Source organism: Erithacus rubecula, assembly GCF_903797595.1.
Source record: "Erithacus rubecula genome assembly, chromosome: 2".
Lineage (NCBI taxonomy): Eukaryota > Metazoa > Chordata > Aves > Passeriformes > Muscicapidae > Erithacus > Erithacus rubecula.
Genome location: NC_136685.1, coordinates 7,273,894 through 7,290,896, shown reverse-complemented (window position 1 = coordinate 7,290,896; position 17,003 = coordinate 7,273,894). Strand labels below are relative to the sequence as shown.

The window sequence follows — 17,003 nt, the reverse complement described above, 5'->3', positions numbered from 1 at the left end:
CAGGTCTCAGGCAGTGGAGAGGTTTGAAGCACAGATGTCTGTGTTTAAGGTAAGTGCTTTAGCCATTGAGGCATTGAAGGGAATGGGAGCAATGCTTCCTAACTGCTTAAGGGGGAAAGGCAAAAAAGCTCCACCTTTTACTGCTGTTGGCAGAGGAGAAGGAGATCAAACAGAGCAAATTCCAGTAGGGAGCTCACCCCTGGGAATGGAAGTGAGGGTTTTACCTACCTTCAGAGGGCTAGGTTCCATGATTTATTCCTCCTATAGTATTTCCTGGGCTTTTGGTAGTCCCTTGGCCACCCAGTATCCCATGCTGTGCAAGCCCTGCCCTGTGCCTCGCATGGTGCCTGGCAGGGAGTGCAGCACTGCACTGCCACAAGGCAATTCCTCACTGCTGCTCACTTTCTGCAAACACTGAATCATCTTTCCTGATTTAATCTCTTTCAATAGCTAAGAGTATTTAGTTTGATTCTCATACTGTTTTAAAGGTGGTGTATAACAACAGATCAATGCAGGTTTTATTTTTAAAAAACTCACTTTTCCTGATGTTTATGTTAATTCCTTCTTAATGGTCTTGAGTTCCAGCACTCTGAGCTGATTCTATTACTTGGCCAAATCCAATTCTGGTGCTTTGGAGATGCTTTTAAAAAATACTGGTGCATTTTCACCCCTTTTTTTTTTTCTGGTATGATAATAATTTCTGACAGAGTTCCATGAAATGCAGCCTTAAATTGATGAAATTAACTTTTCTTGATCCAGGAGATTAAATGTGGCTGTAAATTTTTAAGCAGAACCAGTTGCTGCAATTCTCCATCAAAGAAAATCTTGTGGACTTGAACGAGTAAAACTTACAGAGAGCGTTCTCCTGGGGAAGCTGATTAGTTAATACTTGAGTAATATATTTTTCTTTCCTCTCCCCCTGCATCTCCAGACCTGAAACAACAGAAATGATTCCTAGATGAAAAGACCGCTTGAGTCCCTTTTATCGGACAAATATCATAAATGGAAGCCTCTTAACTTTTCACTTGAGCAACGGCTCAGGCTTTCACGATTCCTTTAATAAATTTAAAGTAGGTCATAATACCCACCACTGCATCCTTAAACTGGTATAAATCTTGGTTTTCAGAGTTTTAATTACAGTGGCTGCTCCCATTAGGTGGTCTTGTTTCATGGCAGGATGCTAGACAGCTCTCTTGCTCTAAGTCATTTATGTGGACTGCGGGTATGTCTGTCAAACCATAATGAGCAATGAAAGAATGAAGAATGTTAATTTAACTGGTGCTGCTTTTGCTGTTAACGTAAGTACCACCAGCTGCACCTCGTAAACATTTGCTGTTTGCTTGCTGGTGCTTTGCTGTTGAGCGAGGCCTGGTGTGATTGATAGAGGCAGGATCAGACTGATGGCTGGCGTGCCGCAACTTTTCTGAGGCGCTGCTTCTCTGAGTGCCTTTTTGTTGCAAGAGACAGCTCCTAAATTTTAATTGCTTTTCAAGCTACCAAGTGCTGCTCGTGTCAAATGCAGATAATTGTTTTATGACACAGAGGTGCTATAAATTAAGGAGAGGTCAGCGTAGATAATGCGTGCGTTACCTGCTGGAGGAGTGATGGTTGGGTGGAAGTGACACAGGAGATGCTCACTTTGGTGTGTGGGGGTTCTCAGTGCTCACACACAGCTTCTTAAACAATGGGCCCTAATAGGAAAAGACTGGTTGCAACAATAGCAGTGCTTGAAATCCCGTTATAATTAGAGAAATTACTGAATAATGCAGAATCCACAAATGGCTTTTTGTCCGACCCATTAAGCGTTCAGGTAAACATTCAGAATAAAGCTGCAGACCTCTGTTCACCTGTCAGTTGTGGTGTGCACTCAGCAAAAGCACATTTTGTTCCTCTCTGGTGGGTCATTAAGAGGGTGATGGACCCCAGGAGTTTGACACAGGCCACATGTGCTCCCCATGCAGCTCACCCAGAATCATCTTTCCTTCCTGCTCTTGCTTCACTGATTAAGGTGCTCCTGTACTTCTTGGCATGAGGCTGCTTCTTATTGACATCCTGTCCAGCTTTTTCTTCTTTGCCTTGATAGTTTCTTGCAGTGTTTTTCATCTCTAGCATAGTTCCTTTCTCTCTCTGTCCTGATATATCCAGTAATTTCAGAGATGATTTACCACACCTCTGTTTTTTACGCCTAATGTATGTCAGGGTGAAATGCTCTAAATCAAAATGACAGCAGTCTTTAGGATTGAAATTATTTCGGGTTTAAACAAAGAAATGCTCATAGAAGTAATTGATTTCTTTTTGTTCTGCATTTCATATAACTTATTTTCATAATATACTCCAGTTAGTAATAATTGAAATGTTATGAATTACAACTAAATACCTTAAATTTATACCACTCTTTGCTAATTGTAATATGTTTTTATCTCTGCACACTATTAGCTTTTAAAGCTTTATATTCTCAAACTAACAAATAATGTACCTTTATTAAATTTTCAACAGATTAATCTATGGCAAGCCTTTTTTTTTTTCTTTTTTTTTTTTTTTTTCTTTGTACAATGACTACAGTCAGTGAAACTCTTTGTTTTGAGTAGAGATGGGAGAGATGCAGAATGAAGTAGAACTGTTGGTTATGACTCCAGACCACAGGCCAGGGTCTCATCCCTGCTTCTGGAATACTCCAGAGGGATGAGAACTGTAGTTACCATGGATAGAAAATTGTAAAACTTGCCAAAAGTGTATGTTGGATACCAGTGTCCTCCTTGGGGCAAACCTACCCCATAGCCTCTGTGTTTTCTAGGCTTTAGAGTTAAATTTCATTGATTTCGGAGAATTATGTTTGTGTAAACTTCTGGTGCCTGTGCAATGAGATGCTGTAATGAGATTTTTAAAAAATGCTTGCATGTAGTTCTAGGGACCTAAACTGGTTAATTTAGGGTTTCATGCCTGTATGGCTTTTATATTAGGCTATAATATCTTTCTCTCCCACTTTTTCTGCCCATGACTGAGAAATTAACTTTCTTTGGTCTTATGTTCAGTGAATTGGTCCCAGTAAAGAAAATACTTTCTGAGTAACAGCTGTCTGTGCTGAAACAAGCAAAGTAAAAATGTACTTCTAGACAGCCAAGGCTGAAAAAAAACAGGCTTCTTGAGAAAGATTACCAAAGAGAAAGGTAAATATATGAGCAGTTATGAAAGTAACTTACTTTACTTTTTAATACACAAACACGCTTGAGTTGACTTTAGATGTGTAATTTCAACTTGTTATCTTTTTATTCATAATCTGAAGAGAATTCACTGATATAGAATAATAGAATGGTTTGGTAGGGACATTAAAGATTATCTAACACATCCAATAAAAATTTCTTTAAACTGTAGTTTGTTTAAGCCGTTATATTAAACCAAAGTTTTAATACTTTGTTTTTTAAATTAAATTTGCAATTATTACATTTTAATCTCATGTAACTGAGAAATATTTGTTTTAGTGTAACTTAGTATGAATTTCATTATTCATTCTTAAATGGAAAAAAATATCATTTTACTGTCTTGTAACAGTATTTCCATTTAGTGGACTGTTTAATTTATAGCCACTAAAAAAAAAAAGTATTTTTTGCGTAACTCAAAGGATTATTTTAATGGCCCTGACAAAAAAAAATTCCATTAAAATTTCATATCAGCTCCAAAGCAGAATGTTTCCATTTGCTCTACAGTTTTTCTTTTGGTTTTCCCCCCATCTTGACTATGTTGTGAGCAAACTGAAGACCATGTGGGTGTATTCAGGTCCTGTTTCCACTGTTCCAGTGGGTAACTTTAGCAGGAGACCTGTCCTCTCCCTGGATGTGGGTTCCTCACCCTTTTTCCATTGGCCAGCACGAGCTTTGAGTGGATCAAGGGAACAAATCCCAATTGCTCAGCCTGTGTTGGCTCCCAGCAGCTTTTCCAGTGCTCCTTTTAGCAGCATCCCTGAAAGCAGCTGAAGATTGAGCTGTGGTAGAAGGTGACAGCAATTAATGTTGGTTCCCCTTGCCACAGAACTGATTTGAAACTCACACTTGAATACAGATTATGGAAGTGAAGAAGTGGTGAGAGACCAAGAGAGCTTTGGGTGTCCTTAGCACCAAGCATTTCTTTCATCTGGTTTCAGAGGGGTTGATGCTGCCCTGGGGGCTGCAGTGCTCTGTAATCTGGTATATTGCTGAGCCCCATATAGACACACAAATACGTGCTGATATACATATTTATATTACTATTATTATTATTTTTGCTCCAAGAAGGAAAACCTTAGGGCAGTAAGTCTAGGTGGGTTGTGTTCACCCAGGTTTTGTAGGGTGGAGATGAGAAAATGAACAAAGAGATACTCCAGCCTTCCAGCTTTTCCTGTTCACCTATGGAGAGTCTGGATAAAGAGTAGTGCATCTGACCATGTGGAGGCCATAAAGGTGGGATGAAATGGCTGAAACTCACAGCTTCAGTACTTCTCTGAGTTGGTGACAACATTTCTTCTTCTCTGACATGGTCTAAGTTTTGCTTGAAACAGATCTACTGTGTGAAGAAAGAGAGTGCTTCAGTGGGTGAAATAGTCCATGTTTAAAATTGAATGGGCAGAGAAAATTAACTTTTACTGAACCCCCCCCCCCAAAAAAAAAACCAAACAAAAAAACAAACACACAATGACTTCTGATCTCCTATTAGAAGGAGAAATAGCTTAAGTCAAGTCAGGCTGCATTAAGGAATCAGCAAGTAACACTTTTGTTTTCAACAACTTCACTTACCTCCTGCTAATTTTCATCAAGATTCCAGATAATATACTACTAACCATTATTTTCTCACCTAGTTTGCTTAGTACTGACAGATAATAGATGATCCTATTACAAATAGATTTGACACTGCATCTATGAAAATGTGAAAATTGGAGTCTCTTGTCATTATTTAAAATGTGTGCTCACTCACTCAAATGAGGTATAAGAGTCTACTTTTGAGATAAAGTAGTCCAGATTGCTGGAAAGGCTGCTCCAGTGTCACCCAGGTTAATGTAGATATATTATGTATTTATATAGCCTATAGGAGGATAACTTTTTAGCAATTGATTTGAGCTGAATATGCACTTGATCAGGACTCTCATTAATAACCCATGGCCACGCTGTTCTCCTGGTAAGAACTTACCCTTGCAATCACAGAGATTAATTCTGGGGCTGTCTGCTGCAGTTTGGGAGAGCAAGCCCAAAGAAATGGGTGAGTCATACAAACAGAGATCTGTATAAAGTGAGCTATAGGTTAAGATCCTGTGCTGTCCCTGATATTTTTGATTAAAATGGCCATTTTTTCAGTCAGGCTTCTGGAATTTGGAACAATAGTGTTTTTCTCTGAAGGTGATGGGTGCTTGCTCACAGTGCATCTCAGTTGAGGGCCTGGTATCAAACTAATTTCTGTGCTTTTGATATCAGAGATAAATTGACTTCTTTCCATTAGGTTTGAGGTCATGCCCATGTTTCTGTAAGAACTGCAGTAATGTCTTCAGGAGTCAGTAACTGATGGATTGACACACAAAGTGGGATTTGATGTGAAGGAGGGAAGAATTGGTTAAAAATGAGTTAAGAAGCATTTTCTTCTATACTGGTAACTGGATTTCCCTGTTTGAGTCATGAGAGACCAGAATATTTCAAGTTCTTTGGAGAATAGACAACATCCATGGACTGTTAGGAAATTCATTATTTTGCACATTTCTGATCCTAGTTATTGCAGAAGCCCTGTAGCTCAGAAAAAGAATTTTGATAGACTTTCTCCTCAACAGTCTGTACTTCTAGTGTGGCATTTGTGGACGTGGTCTTGGACCAGAGAATTGTCTGGACTAGTCACATGAAGGCAGGGATTGTTTTGGGAGTTTCTGAATTATGCATATGACAAATGTGGACTGTAAGAGAGGACACAGTCCTGTGAGTGAGGAGCATTTGGATGAAGGTGACAGAGGAGAGAGAGAGCTTGCACCTGAGAAGTACATCACCAGAGAGCTGGAGCTGGGGAGAGAAGCCTTTTTACTAATCCTGACTGCTGTTAGGCTGTGAGTTAAAAAATGAGGATGTAAACAGCAGCATCCCTGGTGCTGGAGCGTGATCATCAAACATTCTCTGTCATCAGCATATTCTCTATGTCAATAAATGGGAGTGTGGTAGTCTTATTCAAAGCCTTTGATGACAGGCTGTAGGACACTGCCTGAGGCTGTAAGACAAATAACAGTACTCTTCTCCATGGGTGCTATCTGACTTGTAAAAATGAGCACCTTCCTTCCTGTGCCAGGGCTGGTCTGTTAGACACAGGCAGAGCTCTCTGCTGCCTGTGCAGCTGCTGAACTTGCACATGTTTTAGTCAGAGCTGTAAAACAGGAGCCTTGAGGGAAGCACTACACTTTGTGTCCACAGATATGGCAAAGCACGAGGAGGATGGCAGTAATTTAATGATGGAAGATGACTTGTGATGTCTCAATTCAGAGTAGTTGTGTGGAGGCTGCTGTCCAAGCTTAGTGAGGGATCTTGCTAGCTGGGAGGTGCAGGAGGCAACAGTGTTGTGTCACCCACCTAGTGTGCAACCAAAAACATGTGATGGCTGGGGTAATGCAAATCCTCTAGGAAAATGATTTTTCTCCACTTATCTTGTATGTGACATCTGGATGACTGCAAGTAGTGCTGACTCTCCTTAGGGAAGGTTAATGGTTAGGCTACCCACTGCTAAAAGTTTCTTGGCACCATATGTAAAAAGCCTAAACCCTATGTTTTTATATAACCTAATTCTTAAATTAAATCTAGCAGCTTGATTTTAACAGCATGATCTCCTCACACAATTGAATGAATTCTGTGATGGTCATATGTGCTAAATTCAACAATATGCATCTGGAGAACAAATTCTCACTGTGAAGGAATTGCTTCTTTTTCCAATTATTCTCATGGAATCCAAAGGTTGATTGACTGTAACCTGTGCTCCTCCCATACTTCCTCTTCTGTCTTTGTTTCTTTCTTTTCTCTGAAGGGATCTTTTGTAACTGGTCTGTTTATTCTGCTGTTTCTTTGGGGATGACACGTGTCTTTTTTTAGTGTTACCATTGGGAGGTGGAGAGAGGGGATTTAGGGCTCCATTCCTCTGTTGTGCTACTGGCTGTCAGCTTTGGAAGTTTGGCTCATTCCTTTGGAAGAGTGGCCAAGATCTGTGCCTCAGTGGTGTGAGGGTTTGACTCTTGTCATTTTGATAGTGAATTGGGATGTAATAAACGGGACAGCTTGTAAAGGGTTGAGTAAGAGAATTATAATTAATGCCAGTCATAATGTGCTTCTGGAAAATTGATCCTGTCAAGCTAAGCTGGTACCTATTAAGTGTTTTTAATGTGATTGCAAGTTTGATATTTATGGTTTCTACAAGGCTTTTTACTTAGTGACACCATTTTGATTAACAAACAGGAACAGTATAGAAACATAGATATAATTTGATCTTGCAGGTGTGAGGGTTGGCAACTGAGTTTGTCCAACTTCTGCCATTTTCAATATTCTACCCTCTCCTAAGTCCAGTTGTCCTGGACTCCTCCTGAAGTCACTGGGGAGGAGAGAGGGTTGTTGCTCCACCCCGAGTTGTCTATAGGGGAACATGAACCTGTAGGACAAAGCTCTTGTTCCCTGTGTCAACAATCTTTGTGTAGATCCATAGGAGAACTTCAGGCTGTGCTAAACCTGGTCTAACTGTGCTGCAGACACTCCCAGAATGTTGTGTACAGGTCTGTCTGCACTTCTAGGAGGTGCATGAGATAGTGAGTAGATTAGATGTAGGGTAGAAGAGTGATGATGGTGGCCAAGGGTGGAAAAACCACACCTTTACAGTCACTGGGATTTCTTGCAGACATTTGTTACCATAATCCAAGAGAAAAAAAAAGATTTATTAGCTTTTCTGTTTGGGAAAGTTAAAGAAAGAGTCTTCAGTTTGTTTAACAAAAATATAGCAAGATTTGTTGTCTAGAAATGAAAGCCAAGAAAATTCAAAATAAATAATGAAAAAAATACCCAAATAGGTTTTGACAGCCAGAATAATTAATCACTAAAATCTTTTGCCAGTATCCAGAAGGCATCACTAGAACTTTGGTAACTGTGACAGTTTGGGTTTGTTTTCTTCCTGAAACAAGCAACAAATTAAAGTCATGTGCCTTGTAATGTGCAGGAGAATCAGACTGAGGTGAAAAAATGACTGCTGTGATTATGCAGTTTGTAAAAGGTGTGTTGGTCCCTGTGAAGAGAATATGGTTTTCCCTGCTCTGATCAGGCTCTCAGAGCCTTATTTGCATAGGGCTGTTGCATTTCCCTGGCATATGGCAGAGATAGTTCAGATTGTAATAGAAATGGTTGCTTTTGCCCTTTTGAGCACAGGCTGTTGTTTCCAAGCTATGGTACTGTGCTCTCCCTTTCCTTTTTGTAGCATCAGACCCAACAGAATGAGCTGTCATCATCCCTCAAGTCTCTGGTACATCATGAACCAAGTGCAGTTCCTGCTTGGTTTCTTGTCTGAAGCCTTGCACAATGCCAAGACAAGGAGGGACACAAAGACTCTGAAGAGCCAAACACTTACTTTGCCACCATCCTGACTTTTTTTGCAGCAGCAGCCTGATCCCATCCTGCTGCTCTGCAGCTGCCCAATAGCATTTCTCCCACATTACAAAAGGCAGGATCTGCCTGCTCTTACATCACCCTCAGCTGGTGATGCTACCTGACTCCCCAGCAGTCTCTGAGAGCCTTGCTAGAAGAGTAGGGCTTTGTATTAAAACTATCAGGAAATGGCAAACCAACAAGTTTTGTTCTGCTTCTATTGACTTTTGACAAATATCTGGAAAAGATATTGAACTGCAGAAAGTCAGTTCATGGTGTCAAAAAAGTTGAGGTCTTCTCAGTCTCAAATGTTTCAGTGCTTTGAATGTGAGTCTCTCCAGCTGCTTCAGTGAAACACTGACATTGAGAAAATATGTTAGTCAAGCTGTCCTAAAACTTTCAGTCTTTTAATCTCAGTGCCTTCAAACTGTTTCAGAAGAAGGTATCTTTGCTGGTCTTTGCTTCAACAAAGAAATAAAAGGCGATTCAACAAATGTAGTTCCTTGCCTGCTACCTTTAAAATAAAAGTTTAAAGGACTTTAAACTAAAGTTGCCAGTGGAAGGGAACCTCAATCCATCCCACTATTATCAGTTTGATGGCAGAGCCTGGAGAGGGAATTGCAGGTCTGCAGGTGAGCAGCTGAACCCAAGCCAGCTTTCTCAGGTGCCCAGGGTAATGTCACTGTGCAGGTGTGGTGTGGGGGATAAACAGGAGGAGTTAGATATGGTCATGCCTGCAGGGCTGTGATCTTACTGGCCTTGTGGAGACATGCCAGGATGGTTCCTGTGACTGCAGTGTTGGAATAGAAGGATGTAGGCTCTTCAGGAGGTGCAGGAGGTGGAAATGAGGAAGAAGTGTTAGGGGTCAGGAGGAGTGCATGGAGTTCTGCCTGGGGATTGATGAGAAGCTGACTGAATTTAAGGGACAGGATTAAAGGGAGGGATAGGTGATTTTTTTGCTTTTGTCTTCACTGACAGGTGTTCCAACCCCACTGCCTGAGTTGCAGAAGGCAAAGAGAGGGATTGGGAAAATTAAGAACTACCTGCTGTAGGAGATGAGTTTGAGAACATCTAAGGAAGCTGCAGTGGCACAAATCCATGGGACCTGATGAAATGTGTCTGTGGGTTCTTAGGGAACTGGTGGATGGCATCACTAAACCACTGTCCATCATGTTTGATAAGTTATCTGAGTATCATGAAGGTCCCACTGACTGGAAAGAAGGAAACATATCTCCCATTGAAAAAGGAAGACATGGGGAGCTATAAAGCAGTCAGTCTTATCTCAGTGCCTGGCAAGGTCACGGAGCACATTCTCCTGGAAACTATGCTAAGGCACATGGAAAATCACGAGATGCCTGGTGACAGCCAGCATGACTTCACTGGGGGCAAGTCATGCCTGACAAATCTGGTGACCTTCTGTGATGGGGTTAAGAGCTTTGGTGGATAAGGGAAGCACAACTGATGCAATCTACCTGGGCTTGTGCAAAGCATTTGATGCTGTTCCATGTGACGTTTTTTCCTCTAAACTGTGGAGACATGGCTTTGATGGCTGGACCACTTGATGGCTAAAAAATCAGCTGGGTGGTTGCACTCAGAGTTGGGGTCAGTGCATCAGTGTCCAAATGGAGAGCAGTGATGAGCTGCATTCCTCAGGGCTCAGTTTTGGGACTGGTGCTGTTTGATGTCTTTGTTGGTGACATGGACAGTGGGACTGAGCACCCTGAGCAGGTTTGCTGGTGGCACTGAGCTGTGGTGCAGGTGACAGCTGCAGGGAGGGGATGCCATCCTCAGGGGCCAGGACAGGCTGGAGAGCTGAGCACATGTGAACCATGTGAAGGCCAGGCACAAGATCCTGCACCTGGATCAGGGCAATCCCCAGCACAAACACAAGCTGAGCAGTGAATGGATTGAGAGCAGCCTTGGGGACAAGGAGCTGGGAGTGCCTGTGGATGAGAGGCTGGACAGGACCCAACAATGGCACTTGCAGAGTCACCAAGGATCTTCTTATGACCATGAGGATGATTAGAGGGCTGGAGCATCTTTCCTATGAAGAAAAACTGAGAGAATTGGGGTTGTTTAGCCTGGAGAAGAGAAGGCTCCAGGGAGACCTTGTAGGTCCCCTTTAGGTACTGGAAAGCAGCAGAAAGGTGGAGAGGAATTTCCTACAGGAGCATGCAGTGATAGGACAAGGGGGGATGGTTTTAAGCTGGAAGAGCAGGTTTGGATTAAGTGTTAGGAATTTTTTACTGTGGGGGTGGTGAGCCCCTGGCACAGATTGCCCAGAGCAGCTGTGGCTGCCCCATCCCTGGAAGTGTCCAAGGCCAGGTTGGATGGGGCTCTGAGCAACCTGGGACAGTGGAAGGTGTCCCTTCCTGTGGCAGAGGGTGTGGCAAGATGGTTTTTAAGGTCACTTTTACACAGGCAAGTCTGATACTGTGACCTTCATCCAATCTCCAGCAAATCCAGTGGGCTTCAGTGAATTCTGAAGTTGACTACTTTAAGGCAATCTACTTTTTCCCTAGGGTGAATGCACTCATCTTCAAAGAATTTTTAACTCAACATTGATGATCCATTAGAGCTCTGCAATTTTGAATAAACATTCTTTTCAGTGCTTTATTTTTGCATGGGAATATTTTATATATAATTTTTGAAGTCCAGACATATCAACAGCTTTTCTTGAGCTTTTAAGGGGAATTAAAAGGTAAATAAACTGGGAATGAGTTAGAAGTTTTTAGTTGCATCCTAATAGTGATGTCATTTTGAGCTTAACTACAGTGTATCACAGGACTTAAATGTCATCTGGATAAAGCAATTCTATGTTTAATGTGGTTTGGGGGGAAAATAGTGAATTACATGCTCCTAGTGTCTGTCTGCATTTCTTTCTGGAACTTTGTTCAGTTGGTTTGGTGTATATGCTTTAACTTTATTTACAGCATCAACTAAAGGCCATTTAAAGAAAAAGATGGGACTTGACAGGCTGTTAATGCTGGCTAGCTGATCTAGGTCTGTAAACTCCTTACTAACCTGTAATATCTGTCCATCTCTTAATGTTTTGAAAGCATTTTTAAAATAAAAAAGCTTCTGTAAATTATCTTGGCAAACTTTGTCATAATTGCTCATTGCGTTTGAGTTTGCAAAAATAGTTTTGTTTATGATGTGGTATTTTTAATGGCATATTTCACTGTTTCCATTTAAACTCCAAAGTGACATCTTTGTTTTTCCCCTTTAAAGAGCAGCATAATCCAGATGTCTGTCAAAAGAGTTGTTGATGTAGCATTTTATGAGTAATCCTTATGTTTGAGGTTTTTGTTTTGTCAGAACTGTTTGCCAAGCTCTTATGAAGCTCCCCATGAATATTATTGATGTATACTTCCTTTTAAAGAAGTGATTATCCAGGCAGGGATACAAACTCAACAGCCAGTTCTAAACCAGAAATGTTTTCTCAAAAATTATGTGATGTCACAGGAGGAGTGAATTTGCCAGTGTAATGGAACAGGGGGAATACTGAGTGAATATTCTTCTCCCCTTTCCTTTCCACTTATTAACCCTTTGAAACACAGGCCAGCATTTGAGTTTAGGGGACTTGAGCTGCTGACAGAGTGACCTCAGGGTCTACTGTGTGTCTAAATCTTTGATGAAGAGCTGTTCATAAAACATGCCAAGTACCCTTAGGTATCTAGCATTTATCATTTCAAACCCAGAGCTGATGGTGCAGTGATGCTCTCATTTGTTGCAGCTAAAAAGTTTTATATAAATATTTGAACAATATGTGTATGCACACATTCTTCTCTAGTCATTTTTTCTCAGGTAGTTCCTTAGTTTAGATGGCTGTGGCTTAATTTCTTTGAACCTTAGTGAGGACTGACAACATTGCCAGGCTTTTCCCAAGCTTTTCAGAATCCTTATGGCTTGCAAATGCCCTGGGATCTGCAGACCTCACAGCATTTTAGCTTGCAAATTAGTAGTTGGCTGGTTGTCGAGGGGAAAAAAGAGAGCTGTAAATTCTGTAATAAATAATATATTAGGGTAAACATAACAATAGTATTCTGCAGACATCTACATGCATCAACAGTGGTGCAGAGCAGTCACTCCTTTCTATAAAGTCAGGTGGGGCTGTGAAAATGGATGCATCCTTCATTTCCAGCTCTGTATTTTTTTTTTTTTTATCTTGGCTGCAGCACTGCCAAACTTCAGAGCCTGTGCAGCTTCTTGTGGGATCTGTAACTACTCCCTTCTCAGACCACTTGCTTGGCTTCTGGCAACAGTAGGACAACAGGTCACACCAGGCATTAATTATAGGGCTTTTCATGGTAAACATGCTGGAGATAACAGGTAAAGATGGCAGCACACAGGTGTCCAGCCTGGCAGCACTGACACCTTTGGGTGTCTGTCTGTCTGTACTCACCTCCCCTGCCCATACACCTTCCCAGCCATGGTGAGCTCAGCTTTTCTCAGTGGCTGGTCTGGTTTGGCAGATACACTGCCTACAGCACCCTTCTGCTCCTGTAGAGCTCCCTCTCAGCCTCCTAGGAAGTGTTCATACTTTGTTGGAGTCAGTTCTCCCCCCACCCCTCTGATTTGCTTTCCTTTACCTTGTTTATTTGCAAAGAGAAGGTGTTCCATGTCTGCTGTTTCATTCCTATTCTTCAGCCCCTGCCCCAGGCTGTGCTGCCTGACTTAGGAGAGGTTGTTTGCAGGGCAGAGCATCTTGTAAAGGGCATTTTAAAAGCACTTTGTGCTTCAGAGTTGATTTATAGCTTGTCTGCACAGGCAGGCTTTCATAGAATATTTTTGTGTTAAACTTTTTCTGGATAATTAACCTACAATAACCATGTCTGCATCCTTGGCTTCATCCTTCTTTGTGTCCAAATACCTTTTTCAGCCACAGGTGAGAGGTGGGAAGGCACAACATGGAGCATTGCATCCTCTCTGACATCCATGTTGTGCAGCTCTGCTGTTCAGTGATCTCTTATTCAGGGAGGCTCTGGAACAATCAGTCCCTCATTGCAGTACTGAGTTGCCAAGTGTTGCTGCCTGCTTCTTGCCTTTCTTCAGATTTGCTGTATGGCTTTTGGATACTTTGCCTGTGACAGAGAAGCTCTGAACAGTGCATTGCTGCATAAGAAAATTGTGGTTTTGGCTTGACATTGTGTGAAATCATTGTCTCCCTCATCCTCTCTTGCCTTTTGGAAGCTTCTTTTCTGATTTACTACTTAAAGCTGAGCTTTCTGCTAGCTGCTTGTGCTGTCACCATATCTCACTGTTTGCTGGTGCAGCTGAGCTCTTCTTTGGCCAGCCCAGAGCTGTAGAGGGGAGTCCAGCTGAAACAGCTCCTCTCCAAAAGATCCAGAGCTGCTTCTCACTGACAGGGTCTTTCATGCCAAAGGCACTTCTCATTATTCCATCCCTTCATGAAGATACTCATGTTGATGAGAGGTGAGCTGACACTGAATTTTCATACTGTGGTCTGCAGCTGATTTAACCTGAAGAAAGAGTTCTCTCCTTCAGGAAGGAAGAGATGCATTGTCTAAAGTAGATAGCTTTAGGTCAAGTGCTTCAAGTCACTAACTTGGAAGCACAGGCACAGGACAGAATCCTTAACCTGTCCCAAAAGGAAGATAAGGCTGCTGCTGTAGGCTCCTGTAAGGCTCCTTCAACTTCATGAGAGTTAATACAGGGAATGCAGGTTTCACCTCTGTGCAGGGTAGTACATTGTGATGAGACAGCCTTGGTTTGCTGTTAAAAGCTCTTTGCTGTGTCTCTGCCTTTTCCAGTTTCAATATTTTATTTCAGTGGTTCAGAACTGCCTGGCAGGTGTTGTTCCCCACAATGGTAAGTGTAGGGAAGTTTTGGTAAGCTTAAAATCCTTTCTTATAAGCAGCCAAGATTTCCTAAAGCAGAGGAAATAAAACTCACCCAAATGCTAGTAAGTCATGTAAATTGCAGTATGGTAAAGACCATTAAGTCTGTCTTCATATTTCCCCTAGTAGTTTTTTATACTTCTCTGGACCTGTGTGTCCAAGAGTAAGCAAACAGGTTTTGAACTTTGGCCCATCTTTGTGTACCATTTTCATGGTGAGAAGTAATTGCTTTTCTTGTTTCTTTGTTTCTTCTTTCTTCAGATGTCCCATATCCAGCTGGTAGTTCTGCTTTCCCTTTCTATACCACACTGCTGTGTAGAGCCTGCAATGTGCTTTGTAAATATTCCTCACACCTTTCATTATTGAGGTGAGAGAGATTTCCTTCATGTAAAGCTGTCATTGGCTTCTCAGGCTGCTTCCCTATCTTATTTTATTTTTATTAGTCTCAAATGTTTTTTTCCTGTTCTATAAAGTTCTGGAACAAGAGTCCTGAGGTAGCTTTGAGGAGTGTATGGTTCCCTAAGGAGAAATTTCAGAGTAGCTCTGGCCTAGTGTTGCCCTTGGAGATGATGGGGTAACTATGATATGATGAGTCACTATGCAAAACAGAAATTACTCCCTTGAGTAATCTCCCCTTTTTCCATAAACTGCCTCATGAAAACAGTTCTCTGCTCTTTTCAACAAACTAAAAGCAAAACAAAGGAAAGGCTGCCTTTTTGTTTCAGTGGTTTTAGGTAGTCCATTCCTTAGTCATCTTGTGAAAATCAGAAATATTCAATTAAAAAGTCGCAACAATGTATTCAACAAGTGTTAGGTAAATAAGTAGACCAGCTATTAGAAAGACTTCAGCTCCAAAATGAATCTTGACCTGTAAAGAAGATGGGCTCAGGAAGAGCACAGAGCTGTGTTTGATAGAGTCAGCTGTAATGATGAGGTATAATGTGGACAAGATGTTTGCATTTTCACACTTGCCCCAGCCTCTTATGTGCTTCCCCTTCTATCATCTTGTGTTTTCAAGAAACTGACGTGCAGCTGGCTAATGGTTAGACAGCATGGAGTTTTTTCTGCATGTAAACATTCTGTGTTCCATGAAACGTTCTGTTTTATTGAATCATAGAATGGTTTGGGTTGGATGTTGGTTAAACAAGCTGTCTAGTGGAAGGAGCCCTGCCCATGGCAGGGGGCTTTAAAGTGACCTTTAAAGTTCTTTCCAGCCCAAAGGTGACCTTGAACACCTCCAGGTCTGTAGATAGTCTTGACTCTGATCTTCTCCCATAGTGGGTGATTCTCCATTTCCCCAGTCCCTGCCTGGGCTTGGGCAGTGTGGGTGGAGCACCTGTGACTGAAGACCAAGGCAAAAAAGTCGTGGAGTGTCTGAATGTTCTCCATGTCCCAAGTTTGGGTTTCCCATTTCCTTCTGCAGAGGGCCAATGTTTTCTTGTCTTCCCTGTTGTCACAAAAGTGCCTATAAAAGCATTTGTAACCACAAGTGCCCTTGATGTCCTTGGCCAGATTTAGTTCTATCAGCACTTCAGCTTTCCTAACCTGATTTGGGATGTCATTCATCTGGCCCTAATCTCATCCTTTTAAACTTTTTTTTGGTGGTTTGATCTTTTTTCTTTTTTCCCTTGTTTCTCAGGCTGATGGTGCCTTGTGCCTCTCAGCCAGCTCTCATTACAGATCATTCATTGCCATGAGCCATTTGGTCAGCTAGTCAAGCCATAGTTGCTATATGCTTCATTTGCAGAAATATAGTAGGAATTGAGCAATTTTATTAAACTCTTAATGGAGCTCATTGCCTGACTGATCCACAAAGTGACCTTGGATAAGTCGTTCAGTTTTTCTTACCACCCTCACTTTCACCACACCTCTTTGGGCTGTAAATATTCAGCACTGAACCAGTTTCAGGCTTTCACAAGGGAAATTATTTGGTCAGGCTATTTAAACATAGCAAAAGTCATGCAAATAGTCTGAAATAATATCCTGGCAGGGTAGGGAGTTAACTTCCAAGGGCTTTTGTTTTGTGTGCTTAACTTTCCATAGCTAGTAGGTTGGAATTGTGAAGTGTTGCTCTGCCAGTTCAAAATTATTATAAATACACAAAAATAAAGTTTATATAAAATGAAAAAAGGCTTAAGCTGAGGCAATGGGACAGAAGCCCTGATTGCATTGCAGAGGGAAGTGTGCTGTAGACTTCAGATACAGATTGTATCAACTCAATTACATGTATGCAGCAATCTTGTCATTGTCAGAATCTTCTTGGTAGAAACTGAAACTCTGGTGCTAAAAACGTGAAATCAATAGGCACAGTTATATCCACTTAAAAAAAAAAGTGTATTGATTTGCAGATAACGACAGCAGTTCATTCTTGCAGGATTACATGCCACTTCCTGTCATAAAGATTACTTTAATATGTATTGCATCTGAGATGGAGAATGTAGGGATAAAACTGCTTTGCTTTAATGAATAGTCATTTTACTCTGTGCATTAAAATGAGATATATTCCTTTAAATTTATCTCCAGGGGTTATTTT

The 17,003-nt window shown here is 41.4% G+C and overlaps 1 protein-coding gene across 5 annotated transcripts in view; it reads left to right on the top strand.

Moving 5' to 3' along the window:
* KLHL29 (kelch like family member 29) overlaps positions 1 to 17,003 on the top strand; it is a 385,829-nt gene that overhangs the window by 48,471 nt on the left and 320,355 nt on the right. Inside the window, exon 1 of one of the 5 annotated variants that reach the window (XM_079298041.1) lies at positions 15,702 to 15,711. The exons of 3 other annotated variants lie outside the window; for them this stretch is intronic. The gene's annotated coding sequence lies outside the window, so the exon portion shown is untranslated. Of the gene's footprint in view, positions 1 to 15,701; positions 15,712 to 15,843; positions 15,867 to 17,003 lie in introns of those variants that run through there. One more of the 5 variants, XM_079298040.1, reaches the window with a different exon arrangement.